This window comes from Ambystoma mexicanum, chromosome 9 (genome assembly GCF_040938575.1).
Source record: "Ambystoma mexicanum isolate Mex_15411 chromosome 9, UKY_AmexF1_1, whole genome shotgun sequence".
Lineage (NCBI taxonomy): Eukaryota > Metazoa > Chordata > Amphibia > Caudata > Ambystomatidae > Ambystoma > Ambystoma mexicanum.
Genome location: NC_090931.1, coordinates 451,356,340 through 451,369,818, shown reverse-complemented (window position 1 = coordinate 451,369,818; position 13,479 = coordinate 451,356,340). Strand labels below are relative to the sequence as shown.

The 13,479-nt window shown below is 40.4% G+C and overlaps 1 protein-coding gene and 1 long non-coding RNA gene across 2 annotated transcripts in view; one reads left to right on the top strand and one right to left on the bottom strand.

Annotated features, from left to right (window-relative positions):
• The window catches only part of LOC138488169 (uncharacterized), a 281,746-nt gene extending 274,985 nt beyond the window's left edge, over positions 1 to 6,761 (top strand). The window contains exon 4 of the long non-coding RNA XR_011274599.1: positions 6,688 to 6,761. This is a non-coding gene — a long non-coding RNA (uncharacterized lncRNA). The remainder of the gene's footprint in view (positions 1 to 6,687) is intronic.
• LOC138488168 (ras GTPase-activating protein 4-like) overlaps positions 1 to 13,479 on the bottom strand; it is a 1,092,176-nt gene that overhangs the window by 1,030,437 nt on the left and 48,260 nt on the right. The gene's annotated exons all lie outside the window — the stretch shown is intronic.

The window sequence follows — 13,479 nt, the reverse complement described above, 5'->3', positions numbered from 1 at the left end:
CGAGAAATTATTCTTTGTTGAGAGATTCTTGAGGGGTATCTAGTCCACAGAGTCGACAAACTTGAAGTCAGTTTTCAATGCCCCAAAACACGGGCTGGGTGGTGTATTGGAACAGCAGTGGCTCCCTTAAAGGTCACTAGGGCATTTCTAGGGAGTATTGATTCCCCTGTTATAGATATTTCTGACACCCTGGACTCACCATCACCTTTGGTGGATTGTATTGTAACTTCATCTATGTCATTGGCAATGTGGGTTTCCCCTCAGAGGACATGGTAATGGTTGAGGATGATATTCTGGTGGAGGGCAGTACAGAAGCTCATGCTGAGAATTATTCCTCTCCTATGTCCACAAACCACACTAAAGGCTCTAAAGGGATGAAGGTTGATCCCACAGAGAGCACAGGTATGGTTGATGAATGTTGAAATGTAGAAATATTATCTCACACCAGTGTAGAGGATTATTCCTCTTTATCATGTTCATAGCAGATGAACAGGAAAAAGAACAGGAAGGCAACAAAGGTAAATAAGACAATCAGCTAGCCCCTAGACAGAAGTCTGTGAATATTTCTAAAACAACATGTTAACCAATTGTCAACAATTGACACTGTTTTTAATTTAAATGTGGAAACAGGTGACTCCTTGGGTAATGGGAATGTTACTTCTGTGATACCCGATTTTCAGGAGGGTGGGTCATCTAAGAAAATAAGAAGGGGAAAGCAGGGGAAGGAAGATTTACCTACCAAATTGGGGGAATCAAGTTTGTAACCCAGTGATTATGTGCAGAGAGATGGGTACTAATCCAATCATTATTGATTCTGATGAGGGGAATTCCTTGCTGAAGACAAATTAAATTCTGTTGAAGGATCTATCTTTTCCTCTCCTTCAGAAGCAAATTGAGATTTTAGTGAGATGTCAACAATCTAAACTTACCTAATATTGGGTTCCTTTGTCAATTTCGGATAAACCTATTGTTCCCACTTTGAGTGTACAATCCAGGGGGTATCCCACATTGATGGGGCAGGCCATTAACTTGGCTAATGGAGATTCATTGATGATTCCATCAGGCAGGATGCCGGTGGCTATGATTTCTGAATCTTCTTTGGCCAATCCACCCTCCATTAATGATTTGCCTAAAGTCAGTCCAATGGTATCGTCCACACATAGCAATATGATGGACACCTGCCAGGGGAATGAGTACTGCGCCTAAATCTATTGCCATCTCCTCTACAAAGATTTTGGGTTGGGAGGCAAATAAATTAAAGCACTGCCTTCTACGCCTGACTAGGTGAGAGGTATTGGATTTATTTTCTTTAGTCCCCACCTTGAGATCTCTACATTCAGGGGACATTGAATTAATTTCTTTTTCATTGCAGATGCCGTATGGTATCCTATTTCTACTTGGACATTGTAGCAAAGTTGGTCTGGGGACAGAGAGAGATACTTCAAGATTTGGGATATGATTTGTTTCATCTCAAGTCTGGTGACACTGCTAAATTATGTTTAGCTCTGCCCACTATTTCACCTATACTACAGGTGAATGTGGATAGGGTTACTACACAGGTTCTGGCCTCTATACTGTCCGAACTACCATCATGTCTAAAATAAGGGAAGGCCAAGATTGGTCTTGGTGGAGTCTGCCATTAAAACATTTGCGTCCCTCTCGTTGGGCCTTAATGAACCCTAACACATCTGTAGATTAGGTTGGCATTTTAGAATGTGTGTGGCTGGAGACATTTCTTACACGTATGGCATGGTGTATTGGATTTACGCTACTATAATGTGTTCTTTATTCGGAAAACTATGTTGGTGGGAAATGTAACCCTGTTACAGTATTGTACTTTTTTGTTCCTGCTACGTTGGGGGTAAAGGGCAGACCCAGTAGAGGCATGGCCATAGGAATAGACAACAGTTTAAATTTTACATCCAAACTGTGGTATGCTGCAGAGGATATTTCGGCAGGGCAGGTGATACTCCGCGATGCAGGTACGGAGGTCCTCTTGGTAAATGTGTACTGGAACCCTTCTAAGTTTTCTATTGAGGGGTTTCATTCATGTTTGTCTGATCTCTTTGATTCTTGGCTGATAGAGGGTCATCATCATACTCTGATTATCAGGGGAAATTTAAATGCCAATTGTGCTGCTGGTCATGATTATAATTCACTCTCTTGCTCTCCCCTCTCTTCTTCTAAAAACCTGATGAGGGGGATAGTTTGGGACACTTTCATGGCCTTTTTGGACCTGCACCAGCTGGAGGTTAAGGCAATGGACGGTCAGTCGATTTATACTTGGCACAGGGGCGACCTGGATTCATGGATAGATTACTTTTTTGTTTCCACTTTTATTAAACCCCATTGTAGGGAGATAGGTGATCATCTGATAATTAATTTTAAGTTGAATTTATTTGTCCAAACCCACAATGTCTGTCCTATGCTGGTTCCGGTGAAATCGGATAGGCATGTTTTAACCTGCAGTTGGTACACTAAGTTGTATGTCAAACTCACAAGCAATTTATTCCAGGAAGATTGGTTTCCTAAAATGGAAGATTCATTGTTGGGCGAAAGTACCTCCTGACTAGTTGGTACACCTTTGGGCACACGTATCATTGAGTGCATTCAAAACATCTCTCCTGGTTCTGAATCTTGCAGCAAAAAAACATATTCTCACTATTTTAATTCCAAAATAGAAATGTCCAAGCCCCTCAAACATCGTGCCATTGAAAATAGGGAGCAAAACATTTACAAGTTTCTCAAACTCAAGAAGCAGAAATGTCCACATCATAACAACTTGGTTACATCTCTGAGGTACGAGCTTGCGCTGAGAGACAATCAAGCTATGCTGAGGACTCTAAAATGCCAATTCCAGAGTCTTTTGGTCTCTGATTAATAAGAAGTCTGAGGCAGGGGCTTGCAATATGGGGAATGTTATCCTAGAAGATACTTGGGTGTCCTTCTATTCTAAGAACTGTAAACTTCTCAGAAGGTTCTTACCAACCTTCGAACTGGCTAGATAATTTGGCAAAAGATGATTTGTGCCCTTGGGAAGCGGAGGATATAAGTAGAATTTGGGGCCCCCTTGTTAGAGCGATAACATTTTGACAGTTGGGCATGCCCCCGGGGTGTCTTAATCCAGCAACTTTGATATGATTTTTGATAATAATTTAATATAAAAATGGCATCAACAAGATATAAAATCGATGTCAAATTTATATCAGATTTATATTAACGGCTATAAAGTGTGTTTGTGTGTTTTGATATGTTTTGATATAAAGCGAATCTAGCCTTGATATAAAAAAATATTTTAATATAAAGTTTATATTAAAATGGTTTTACTATGGAGAGTGGGTGTGCACTGTTGCTTGGTTGAGGGCATAATGAGTTGTGAGGAGTTAACCGGTCAATGTTAGGTGTTGGTGTCACTTTGATGACGTGGGAGGGGGCTGTGGCCTTTATGGTATGATGTCATCATTTTATATAGATTTCATACTAGGTTGTTGTATATTTGATAAGCCTTTGAATAATTTTATATAAACTTTGCATTATTTTATATAAAGCTGGTGGGCATTTGAAGGCTTGATAGTAGATTCAATAGAGCTGTAATATAAAGTGAGGCAGATGGGGTGATGTCATGACTTTATAAGAGTTTCAAAACAGATTGTATATAGATTTAATATAGAAAGGGTTTTGGGCTTTTCTAGGCATGCTGTTATTATTTTATAATGGGAAGGATAGGTCTGGGAGGCTTGTGGCTATTTTAACAATAAAAGTTAAATAAAAATGAATTTATAATGTTGCGGAAATGCCTGGGCATGTCGAACAGGTATGGCTAGCCATGCCCGGGCATGTTTTGTTTATGAAGTGGACATTAAACCTTTCAAAATATAGACAGACAAAAATACTGGAGAATTGGCTTTTGACTGGATTGCAAAACACAGTGTTCACAGCAACACAGCTGCAGGTCCATAGACAAGCATTAAACCATTTGAAAAGGTACAGTGTTCACAGCAGATTGCAAAGAAATTAAAGGCCATATTTCAGAAGTGTATTAATGTTATACAGAGTGCCAAATTTTGTATAGCCTAGACAGCCAAGATTGTATTTTAAAAAATACAGTGGGTTAACACTGCTGTATTTTCTGGCAGGATCACACACAGCAGCTGGGCTTTATCTATGAAGATGACAACACAAGCCGAAGAATTCACAGATGATGACACAGGAGGCCCGGTGGTCTGACTCAGCTGTTTCAATCTGCCAATATATTATAAAATATATGAAACCGACATCAGAATGCTGCAACCTTACAATGAAGCCCACAGGCCCGTGTAATCATGTGTTGGGTGTGTCTAAACTGCAGTTGAATGAGCCCATTCATTGTAAACTCACCGTGACTAGTGGGGTTTTCAGAGGCCCGCAGCAGTCTGCACGCGGAATATGCAGGATGGGGGATGTTCAGATACAAGGGCTGGGGGCTGGGTGATAGAGGTGGGGGCACTAACTGGATGTCTTTAAAACCCAGGCTTTGGATGCCTGCCAGAATAGCCCTGTGGATTTCGGGAGATTTGCTTGGTCTGTGGACACCTGTTGAAACTGAAGACCCCCGCCATCTACAAGTCCTGTGACGGAAGAGGCCTCATTTTTGAAAGAACAATAAGATAAGATGTGTTTTATTTATTTTATGTAGCCTTGTATAGGGATGTGAAAGTATTTTTAAATAAATAATGTTTCTGACCATGCTGGCTGTGTTTTAAAAAGTTTAAAATATGTATACACTCTTTAAATCTAAAGAAGACTATTTCTAGTTCTAGAACATGTTCCAAGGCACTAGTATGTGTTTGTAGCTTGTTCTAGAATCTGGGATTGTGTATTTTTAAGTATGGGCCTGTTTGAAAGGTGCAAAGTGACGCATTGTTGCAATGGTATAGGTGCCACATGTGCATGCTGGTGTTAGAGTAGCTGGTGTAAATATTTATATTCAAACTATATGAGGAATATTCACATTCTGGCTTAGAAATGTGTCTGGCTAAATAGGGCAGGCTCGCACTATAAACCTTCATGTGCTATAGGATTCTGGCAGCTTGCAGCAATGGTCCTAAGCCTTATTTTTAGATTTAAAAATTGTCTAATGTCTTATAATGCATACCAGTAAATAACCAGGTCATGTTTAAAGGGGCTGCACACACCACAATGTCACAACCTTAAAAGTATATTTTTAAACCCAAAATTATTTAAACATGTTTAAAAATGCTAAACCAGGTTATAGCCTGTGAAAGCAGATCTATACACAAGCTAAATGAGGCACTGTGAAGTTGCCAACAGCACATGGGTTAATGTTAAACACCACAGCCCATGGGGGTAATGCATTTTTGTTTAATGGGGCAAACAGAAAATTTAAAACAAAAGTGTGTTTATTCTTGAATCTTTGATTAACGGGCCAGCTTGCATTTTCTTATGGATGCTGAAATGTGCTTTAACAGTGGCAGGAGAGGGTTATGTTACATCCTAAATGATCTCAGACGAGATAGGGTCATTTTGTAATCTGAATTTTAATTTTGTTTTAGGGCTGCTAGTGTTTAGGCCTTATCAGCATTTCTAGAGAGCTTCTTTAAAAAGCTCTAGGCAGGAGGGACATTCGATGTGTAAAATGAAAACATCTATATTTCCGTATATAGAAAGTGCACAACACTTTTGGTTCCAAGAAAGCAGTTGTGCACACAAGCTATAGGCTCTTTTTGAGGTGTGGGTTTTCTAATTGTGGCCCCTTGACAAAGAGACTATGCATAGTGAGCTTTGTATAAAGTAACCATAGTGACAAAATGAAAATACTAGATATGCCCTTAGGGAATGAAACTGTATGAAAACATTTACAAGAAAAAATACATTGACAAAGCAATTAGGCATGGCCTTTATATAGGCATAGTGAAGCAGAAATCTATTTCAAAGTAGTGTTTATAACAAATATATTCTCTGCACGTTTTGCAAGTTTTGAGGCGGGCTATGCTTGCAGCCAGCATTCTAGATTAATGTATTCAACTAGGACAGTGCCTGGCTGGAGATTATCATTTATCAAAGGGAGTCCCTGCACAACCATCAGTGACAGCACAACCATAAGGGCCTACCAGGGTGTTTGGCTCTGTGTCTGATATGTGTTTCAACCGGCCCTGCTGGTTTTGCTGGGCCAGATTGTTGTGTGTGTGATGTTGTGTTGTTTTCTTAATTGTGAGCCATGAATGAAAAAAATATTGCTGCAATATTGATGCTTTTGTGGGCCTACTGGGGTTATTGGCTCTGTGTCTCATATGTGTTCCAACTGACCCTGCTGGTTGTGCTGGCCCGGCTGTTGTGTGGGTAATGTTGTGATGTTTTCTTAATAGTGTGTCATGATTTTAAGAAATATTGCTGCAATATTGATGCTTTTGTGGACCTAACAGGGTTATTGGCTCTGTGTTCGATGTGTTCCAACCAGCCCTGCTAGTTGTGCTGGTCCGGATGGTTGTGTTGGCGATGTTGTGTTGTTTTCTTAATTGTGTATCATGATTTAAAAAAAATATCACAGCAATATTGACACTTTTGCAATGTGTCACAGATGACACATTTGGTTGAAAATGTTTAAGGTTGCTGAGATTCAGGATGTTATATTTTGGCTCAGGGTGTAAATATTATAATGCACTGATTCTCAGTTTTGTTTGTTTGTAGAAATGGCTCTCAACAATTGGATGTTGCAACAGACCACTTCTGGAAAAACAGCTTGGGGCGGTGGACAACTCGAGGACGTTTGCATGGCGCCGCCTGTTGTTTCTGGATCAACAAACCTTGGATGGTTTAACCCAGGACGTTTTTTAGGCATGGAGCCGCCGCTTTTGCTACAGCAGCAAAGGCCGATGGATTTGGGGGCCACGCTGCCACAGATGTCTTTTGTGAAATCATCACCGGGGCCGCTTAGTTCTGGATTTTTTGCAATGCTCAATGGAATGTCCGGGGGCCTAGTAAAGGATAAAAAAAAGTCTTCAATGGGCAGGCTGCTTTGTGTGGATTGACACATTCTGAATGTTTTAAGAGCACAGGGATGAGTTTGCCTATCTCTGCTGGATCTCTTACGGGTGCTGGGATGGGGCCTGCTTTGCATGGATCAACAGGGGCTATACACCAGAGGAGCTGCTGCTACCAAGATATCAGGCGCTGAGTTTTTACAACCAGTGCTACAGAGTGTGAGGTCCAGAGGATGGGTGATCTTGGCGGTTGATAGTAAGCGCCCAAGAAATGTCTGGCGTGAGGGGCTACGATCGAAGTTGTTCTTTTTTTATCATCAATGGGTTATCTTTGTTGTTGTTGTTCATCATCAAAGGCTCAAGGAATGTCTGGGGGGCCCAAGGAATGTCTGGGGGGCCCAGATGCCTGGAGTTGTTCTTTTCTGTTTTTGATTCATCCAGAGGGGCCCGAGTAATGTCGGGCGGGGTGTGAAACCTAAAGTTGTTCTTTTTTGTTTTAGATTCATCCAGAGGGGCCTGAGGAGTGCCTGGGGTCCCTGACGATTGAAGTTGTTCTTCTGTTTTATTAATGGGTCTATGGATTGCCAGAGGCACCAACGAGCAGAGTTGTTCTATTATTTTTGAAACCAGGTGTCTTGACACGGCTGCCAAATGACAACTCAACATTTTTTTACAGGGGTGATGGATGGGTCACTATATGCTGAATGATTTATTATAACCTCTAAAGCTATGTTGTGTGTTATATATACTACAAGCGTTTTATACAGTTTTCAAGTGGTATATCATGTTTTTTATTTACACCTTCTTGTTAGGTAAAGAATGACAATTCATTTGTAGGTATTGAGGTAGCGCTTACATGTCAGATATAGACACAGAAATATAGAAATGTTTGATTTATTAACTCCTAGAAGGATGAAAGACCACCCACAGTGATTTAACCTCGCCCAAGAAGCGCACACATAGATATCTGTACATGTTTTGTTAATGCACAGGTATTTGTCATTATGTATACCAGGTTACAACAGCCCTTTGCGTGTGTGCTGGCTTCCCTTCTAGCTGTGGCAAGAGTTATTTTGTCCAAACATTTTTAGAAAACCCCCACACTGCAACATCACGTGTTCCCAATAATGTTATTTGGTTTTACAGTTGCTGGAAACCTCTTTACAACAACTTGCAAAACAGTTTAAACACCTTCAGTTTGTAGAAGGTATGCCCGAAAGTCTCAATGGAAATTCTTTATTACTGCCAAGCAAGATGAATATGATCATTGTGGACAATTTGATGACCGAAGGGGGCAGAATGTCGAGCTTGAAAAAGTTAAAATTTCCATCAACGCAATCTGAGCATTTGTTATATCGTGCAAAACCTGTTCAACAAGAGCAAGAGTAAAAGATCAATAATGCTAAACGCTAGTTATATAGTGTTATTTAAAAACCCCTGTGATAAACATTAGCCGTGATAGCCTGCCAGATGTATCTGACCAAAATGCATTTTTTCATGGAGGCTTTTGAAGACGCAACCAGCAAGCCCTATGGATATCTCCTGGTTGATTTAAATACAACTCTAGAGGATTATAGATTGTGCACTGAAATATTTCTGCCGGAGCTACATGTTGTTTATGTCCCGAAAAAGACTCTAAAGAACAACATTGAGCGCAATATCATGTCAGTAGCCAGTCGTGCTTTCACCACGTTGACACTCATAGGAAGAAACATTGTGCTGTTGAAAATGCTTGCATATGCCACCACTCACAACGCTTCCGATGATTTTGTGGCCAGTATTGCACAGATCGCTCAGAACACTTTAAAGAGCCATGCCCCCCTAAAACACTGTCAAATAAGTGTCTTGAAAAAGAAAAAGAAGGTCATCAAAAAACTGAACAATAAGAAAATATCGCTAAGTGCTAAAAGAAAAGCGGTCTCTCAGTTTGGCAGTTTCATAGGATCGCTCATAGGCATAGCCCTACCGCAAATCGCCAGCTTGCTTGGGGTCAATAATGGAACACACCCACAAAAGGTGTTTGGTGGATAAGCGTCAGTTACAAAGCCTGACGACTCCCACGCCGGATTGGGATATACGAAGGGTTGCTACTGTGCGTCTCCATGCAGAAATAAAGGATGTTTAAAACAGATTGGAATCAGCGGCACATGATAAAGCAACCTTATATTCGAATATTATTAAACCATGCCCGACATGGCGATGCAGTGAAAAGCAAACTAACTTTATACATGCCGCCCGAAGAATCTAGCGGTGTGATGACTCCACCAGATGCAAATCCAGTTGTGGCTGATGTGATAAACACTCCTAACCAGTGTTATAACTCTAACTCAGAACTATTGCTACATAAAATGGAACTTGCAAAGGATGTGGCAGCATGGACCGATATGGGTGAGTTTATTTACAGAGGCAGGGTTGTCAGGGGTTCGAACCTGCACAATCTAGTACAGGTCTCTACAAACCAACACCACACCGCTACAATAAATGCCCACATCAGCTGCAGTTAGTTTATGCAAGCGGTCGCAGATTTAAATATTCCGACTTCGGTCGTGGGTAATGTTGCCCAACAATGCCTTCTGGAGTGGTTAAAAACTAGTGTGCCACAACACCTCGCCAACAACACAGCCCTTTAATCACCCCTATAAACAGTTCCCATCATTGTTGAATGTATACTTTTCTTGTTTGTTATATTGTGATATAAAAAAATATTTCTGTATTAAATATGTAGTTTTTATTAATAAGTGTTTCAATTCATGAAACCAACTGGTTTTCTATTATGTTATATAATTTAGTATGTATTATAACGCACAATGCATGTTGATTTTTAAAGCTATTTTATTGCTACATGTATCACTGTATAGATGATCTACATTTACATTTTTGACACACTGTAAACATTATGCGAGATCAACACACATCAGATAACATCTTATTAACAAATCTCGTTACCAGCTGAACGTTTTGCATGCGATTGCTCGAATACATTTTCAAAACATTCGACATCGATTTTCATTCTGACATTTGACTGATAAAGAATCTACAGTGTTGACCACAGGTCACAGCCTTAGAGTCTTCAACCGGTACAGTAATATAACATAAATATTTTGCAATGCTTTTTACATAATCCATTAAAACTCGGATGTATTTAAGGTGACACAGGAAGTGTGACAATCTGTGGAACACCGTCAGCACATCTCCCTCCAGCCACAGAGCTACCCAGTGTGTTCCACCGCGGGCCTGAGCATCAGTGTTTACCACAGGCTAACAGGGCAATTTCTGGGTAGGCACTTGGGGCATACACACCATGAAATGTTCTTTGTGTGTGTCATTGTTTACGCAGAAATCCATTTATCTGTTGAGTATCCATTAAATATCAAAAAGTATGTTTCTTTGTGCCTTGATCTCAAGAACGCTATCAAAAATGCTCCACACTGGCAGGGAATGTGCGACGGTTAGGTTTTTTTCAAACTTTATTTCAGCGCATAGGTTTCTGCTCCTCATGAGGTTGAAATGCCCTGCTGATGCGTTAACGGATCATAGATCAAATGCCAGCAAGGTATAGCTGAAAAAGCATACTTGTTGCGTGTAAATGAAACCGGTACATCAGGCATGTGTTTTCCAGTGACAGTCACCAGCCCCATGTATTCTCTGATTATGTTCGGCAGTCCAAATTTGGGAGAATATGCTTTGGCAGGAATCAGAACACAATCCGTATGCAGCACCGCATAGTTCATGTTACAGTGCTTGAAGTGAAAGGTGTTTTTATCATATGCTCCGGTAAGCGCTTTTGTTTCAACAATTCCCATGATGATTATATTTTGGAGCTGCCCCATAAACAGGTTGTCTTGACTGGTGCTGCGACTACTGGTAGGAATGCTGAAGACTTTAAGAGCGACTATCTCCACAGGATATTTCACGTTAGATATCTGCAGCGCCTCTGCATGCGTAGTCTAATAGTTAGAGAGATGCTTACACGTTTAACGAATAAACTGCCCAATACGATGACTAGTTTGCATTATTCAGCACCCCCGCTCATAATATGAAAAGCGTCTGTGTTTCTGGATAGTTTCACTTTAAGATCAACGCTGTTGATTAATGGTTTATCCTGAAAGAAAAGGTAACATGTAGGCGGGCAAGTAAATTGAATACTCTACTGGTCCTGGCATGAAGGGCTCTCTTCACAAATCCCTTGATATCACCGTCCAGAGTGGTGTTGTCGAAATGTCCTGCGTTATCACAATAAAAGAGACTCGCCGAGAGTTGCTTATCCAGGACATCATGGCCATAATTTAACAAGCTCTGTATATAGGCCCTGTAGACTTACATATTATTGCTCTGTGTTATCATTCGATCGCCCACTGTCACGTCCACATGATTAAACATGCTGGCTATCGGGTAAGCAATTGTGCCCACTCGTGCTGTAGCTGTGATGGTGGTTCCATCTGCCTTTGTTATTTTAAAGGTTAGATGTATCAGCATATCGTTCAAATCCAGATACATGTCGGTCGAGCCTGATACAAAAAAGTCTATGGGGGCTAGCAGTGATAGAGCCGCCAGAGGCGAGACCTCAATAAAGAGGTGGTACGGTAAAGAGATCGAGCTCAAATTTTACACTTTCCCCCCAAGACTCTGTGTAAGAATGAAATTGTTCTTTAAAAAATATCAATGCCCTTGTGGCTTTTAGAAATAACATGTTTCTTCTTCCTACTCGACTGTGCGTGTCAGGGTTTTGATCAGCTTTGCCTGGTGGGTTTCGGGCGGCCGTACAACAGGGACGCTGACCTTTATCTCTTAACGCTCCTATGTGGTTTATAAATGTTGCCAGATCTGTCCTGAACCTGCTTTTTCTATTGGCAACTGCAGCTGTCACGGTTCCCACAATGTCCTTTGCAATATTGCCAGCTGCCATTTTCATATGAGGCTTAGCTCATTCAAAACTGTGACATAGAAAGGGCATCGTACGTCTAAAAAGACGTTTAAAGATACCGATGAGTCTCGCCCCATACATGACAGAGGTTCCGCAAAAATATGGCTGATTGCCGTAACCGCCTGGTTCATGTTATATTCCATAAAGGCCCCTGGGTCTCCATAGTTCTTTATCACAGTCATTATAACGCTGTTTTATTAATCTTTAGCCAGAGTGGCCTGAAGTGCAACCACAGCCAGATTTCTCCATGTTTAAATGATACAAACTGCCCTTGGTCATCTCTTAGCTGTATGTTGATGGTGTCAAAATGTTTTTTTACACACAGGAACATAATCGGGTTTGCTGTATTGAAGGTCATGTGTGCGGGGATGGGCTGATCGAATCGGTGGCATATACTAATAGCACTAATTTTGCTGGTTGTTCAAACCAGCTTGAAAACACAGGTTATTGTGAAAATAGCCTGTGTAAGACCTGTCTTCTGCTGATGGAGACGATAGCCTTAAAGACAGTGCCATTATTCAGTGAGTTTGCCGTTCAAAACAAATTCCCTCATACACCATAAAATCCATTGGGGTTCCTGGGGTTGTTCTCCCCTCATCGTAGCTATAGCTGATCATAGTCACTATTTTCTGAATAGGTCTTGGTTAGCTCAAAAAAGTGCTGTGTTTTCCAGCCCATCGCAAAAAGCTATGATATCCGGGTTCTAAAGCCCCTAGCTTTAAGCCGGCCCTTTCAATCAATTGTATATCAAACATTCTTAAAACATATGCTGGCTTTATATAAAAATAAAATAAAATATATATAAAGTTTATATGAACATTATTTAGGTTCTTATCAAAATCCCTGCCCACTTTATATAAAAAAAATAAAGTTTATATAAACATTATTTAGGTTGTATCAAAATCCCTGCCAGCTTTTTATAAAAATGATTCAAAGGATTATCAAAATGTCCACCAGCTTTATATAAAATAATTCATAGTTTATATAAAATTATTCAAAGGCTTATCAAATATACAACAACCTCGAATAATATCTATATAAAATGATGACATCATACCATAAAGGCCCCGACCCACTCCTGCGTCATCAAAGCATCACCAACACCTAACACTTGTCGGCCCACTCCTCACAACTCACTATGCCCTCAACAGTGCACACGCACTCTCCCATATGCAAATCATTTTAATATAAACTTTATAATAAAATCATTTTTAGGTCAAGTTTAGATTCACTGTATAACAAAACATATCAAAACACACAAACACACTTTATAGCTATTTATATAAATCTATATATATTAAATTGATAACAAAAATCGTCTCAAAGGGGCGGGACTAAAGGCACCAATGGGGCGTGCTCACCTGTCAAAATTTGATCGCTTTAAAAAAGGGGGCTCCATGTACTACTGATATAAATTGGGCCATTAACAAACTTAAATCATATTGGGCCCCTGGCCCTGACGGGTTTCTTCCCTTCGTATTGAAAAAGGATCCTATTGCTTGGGCTAATTTTTTCAAACCCCATTTTGATGCAATTTGCACATCTCACATATTTCCTATTTCTTGGGCTGAGTCT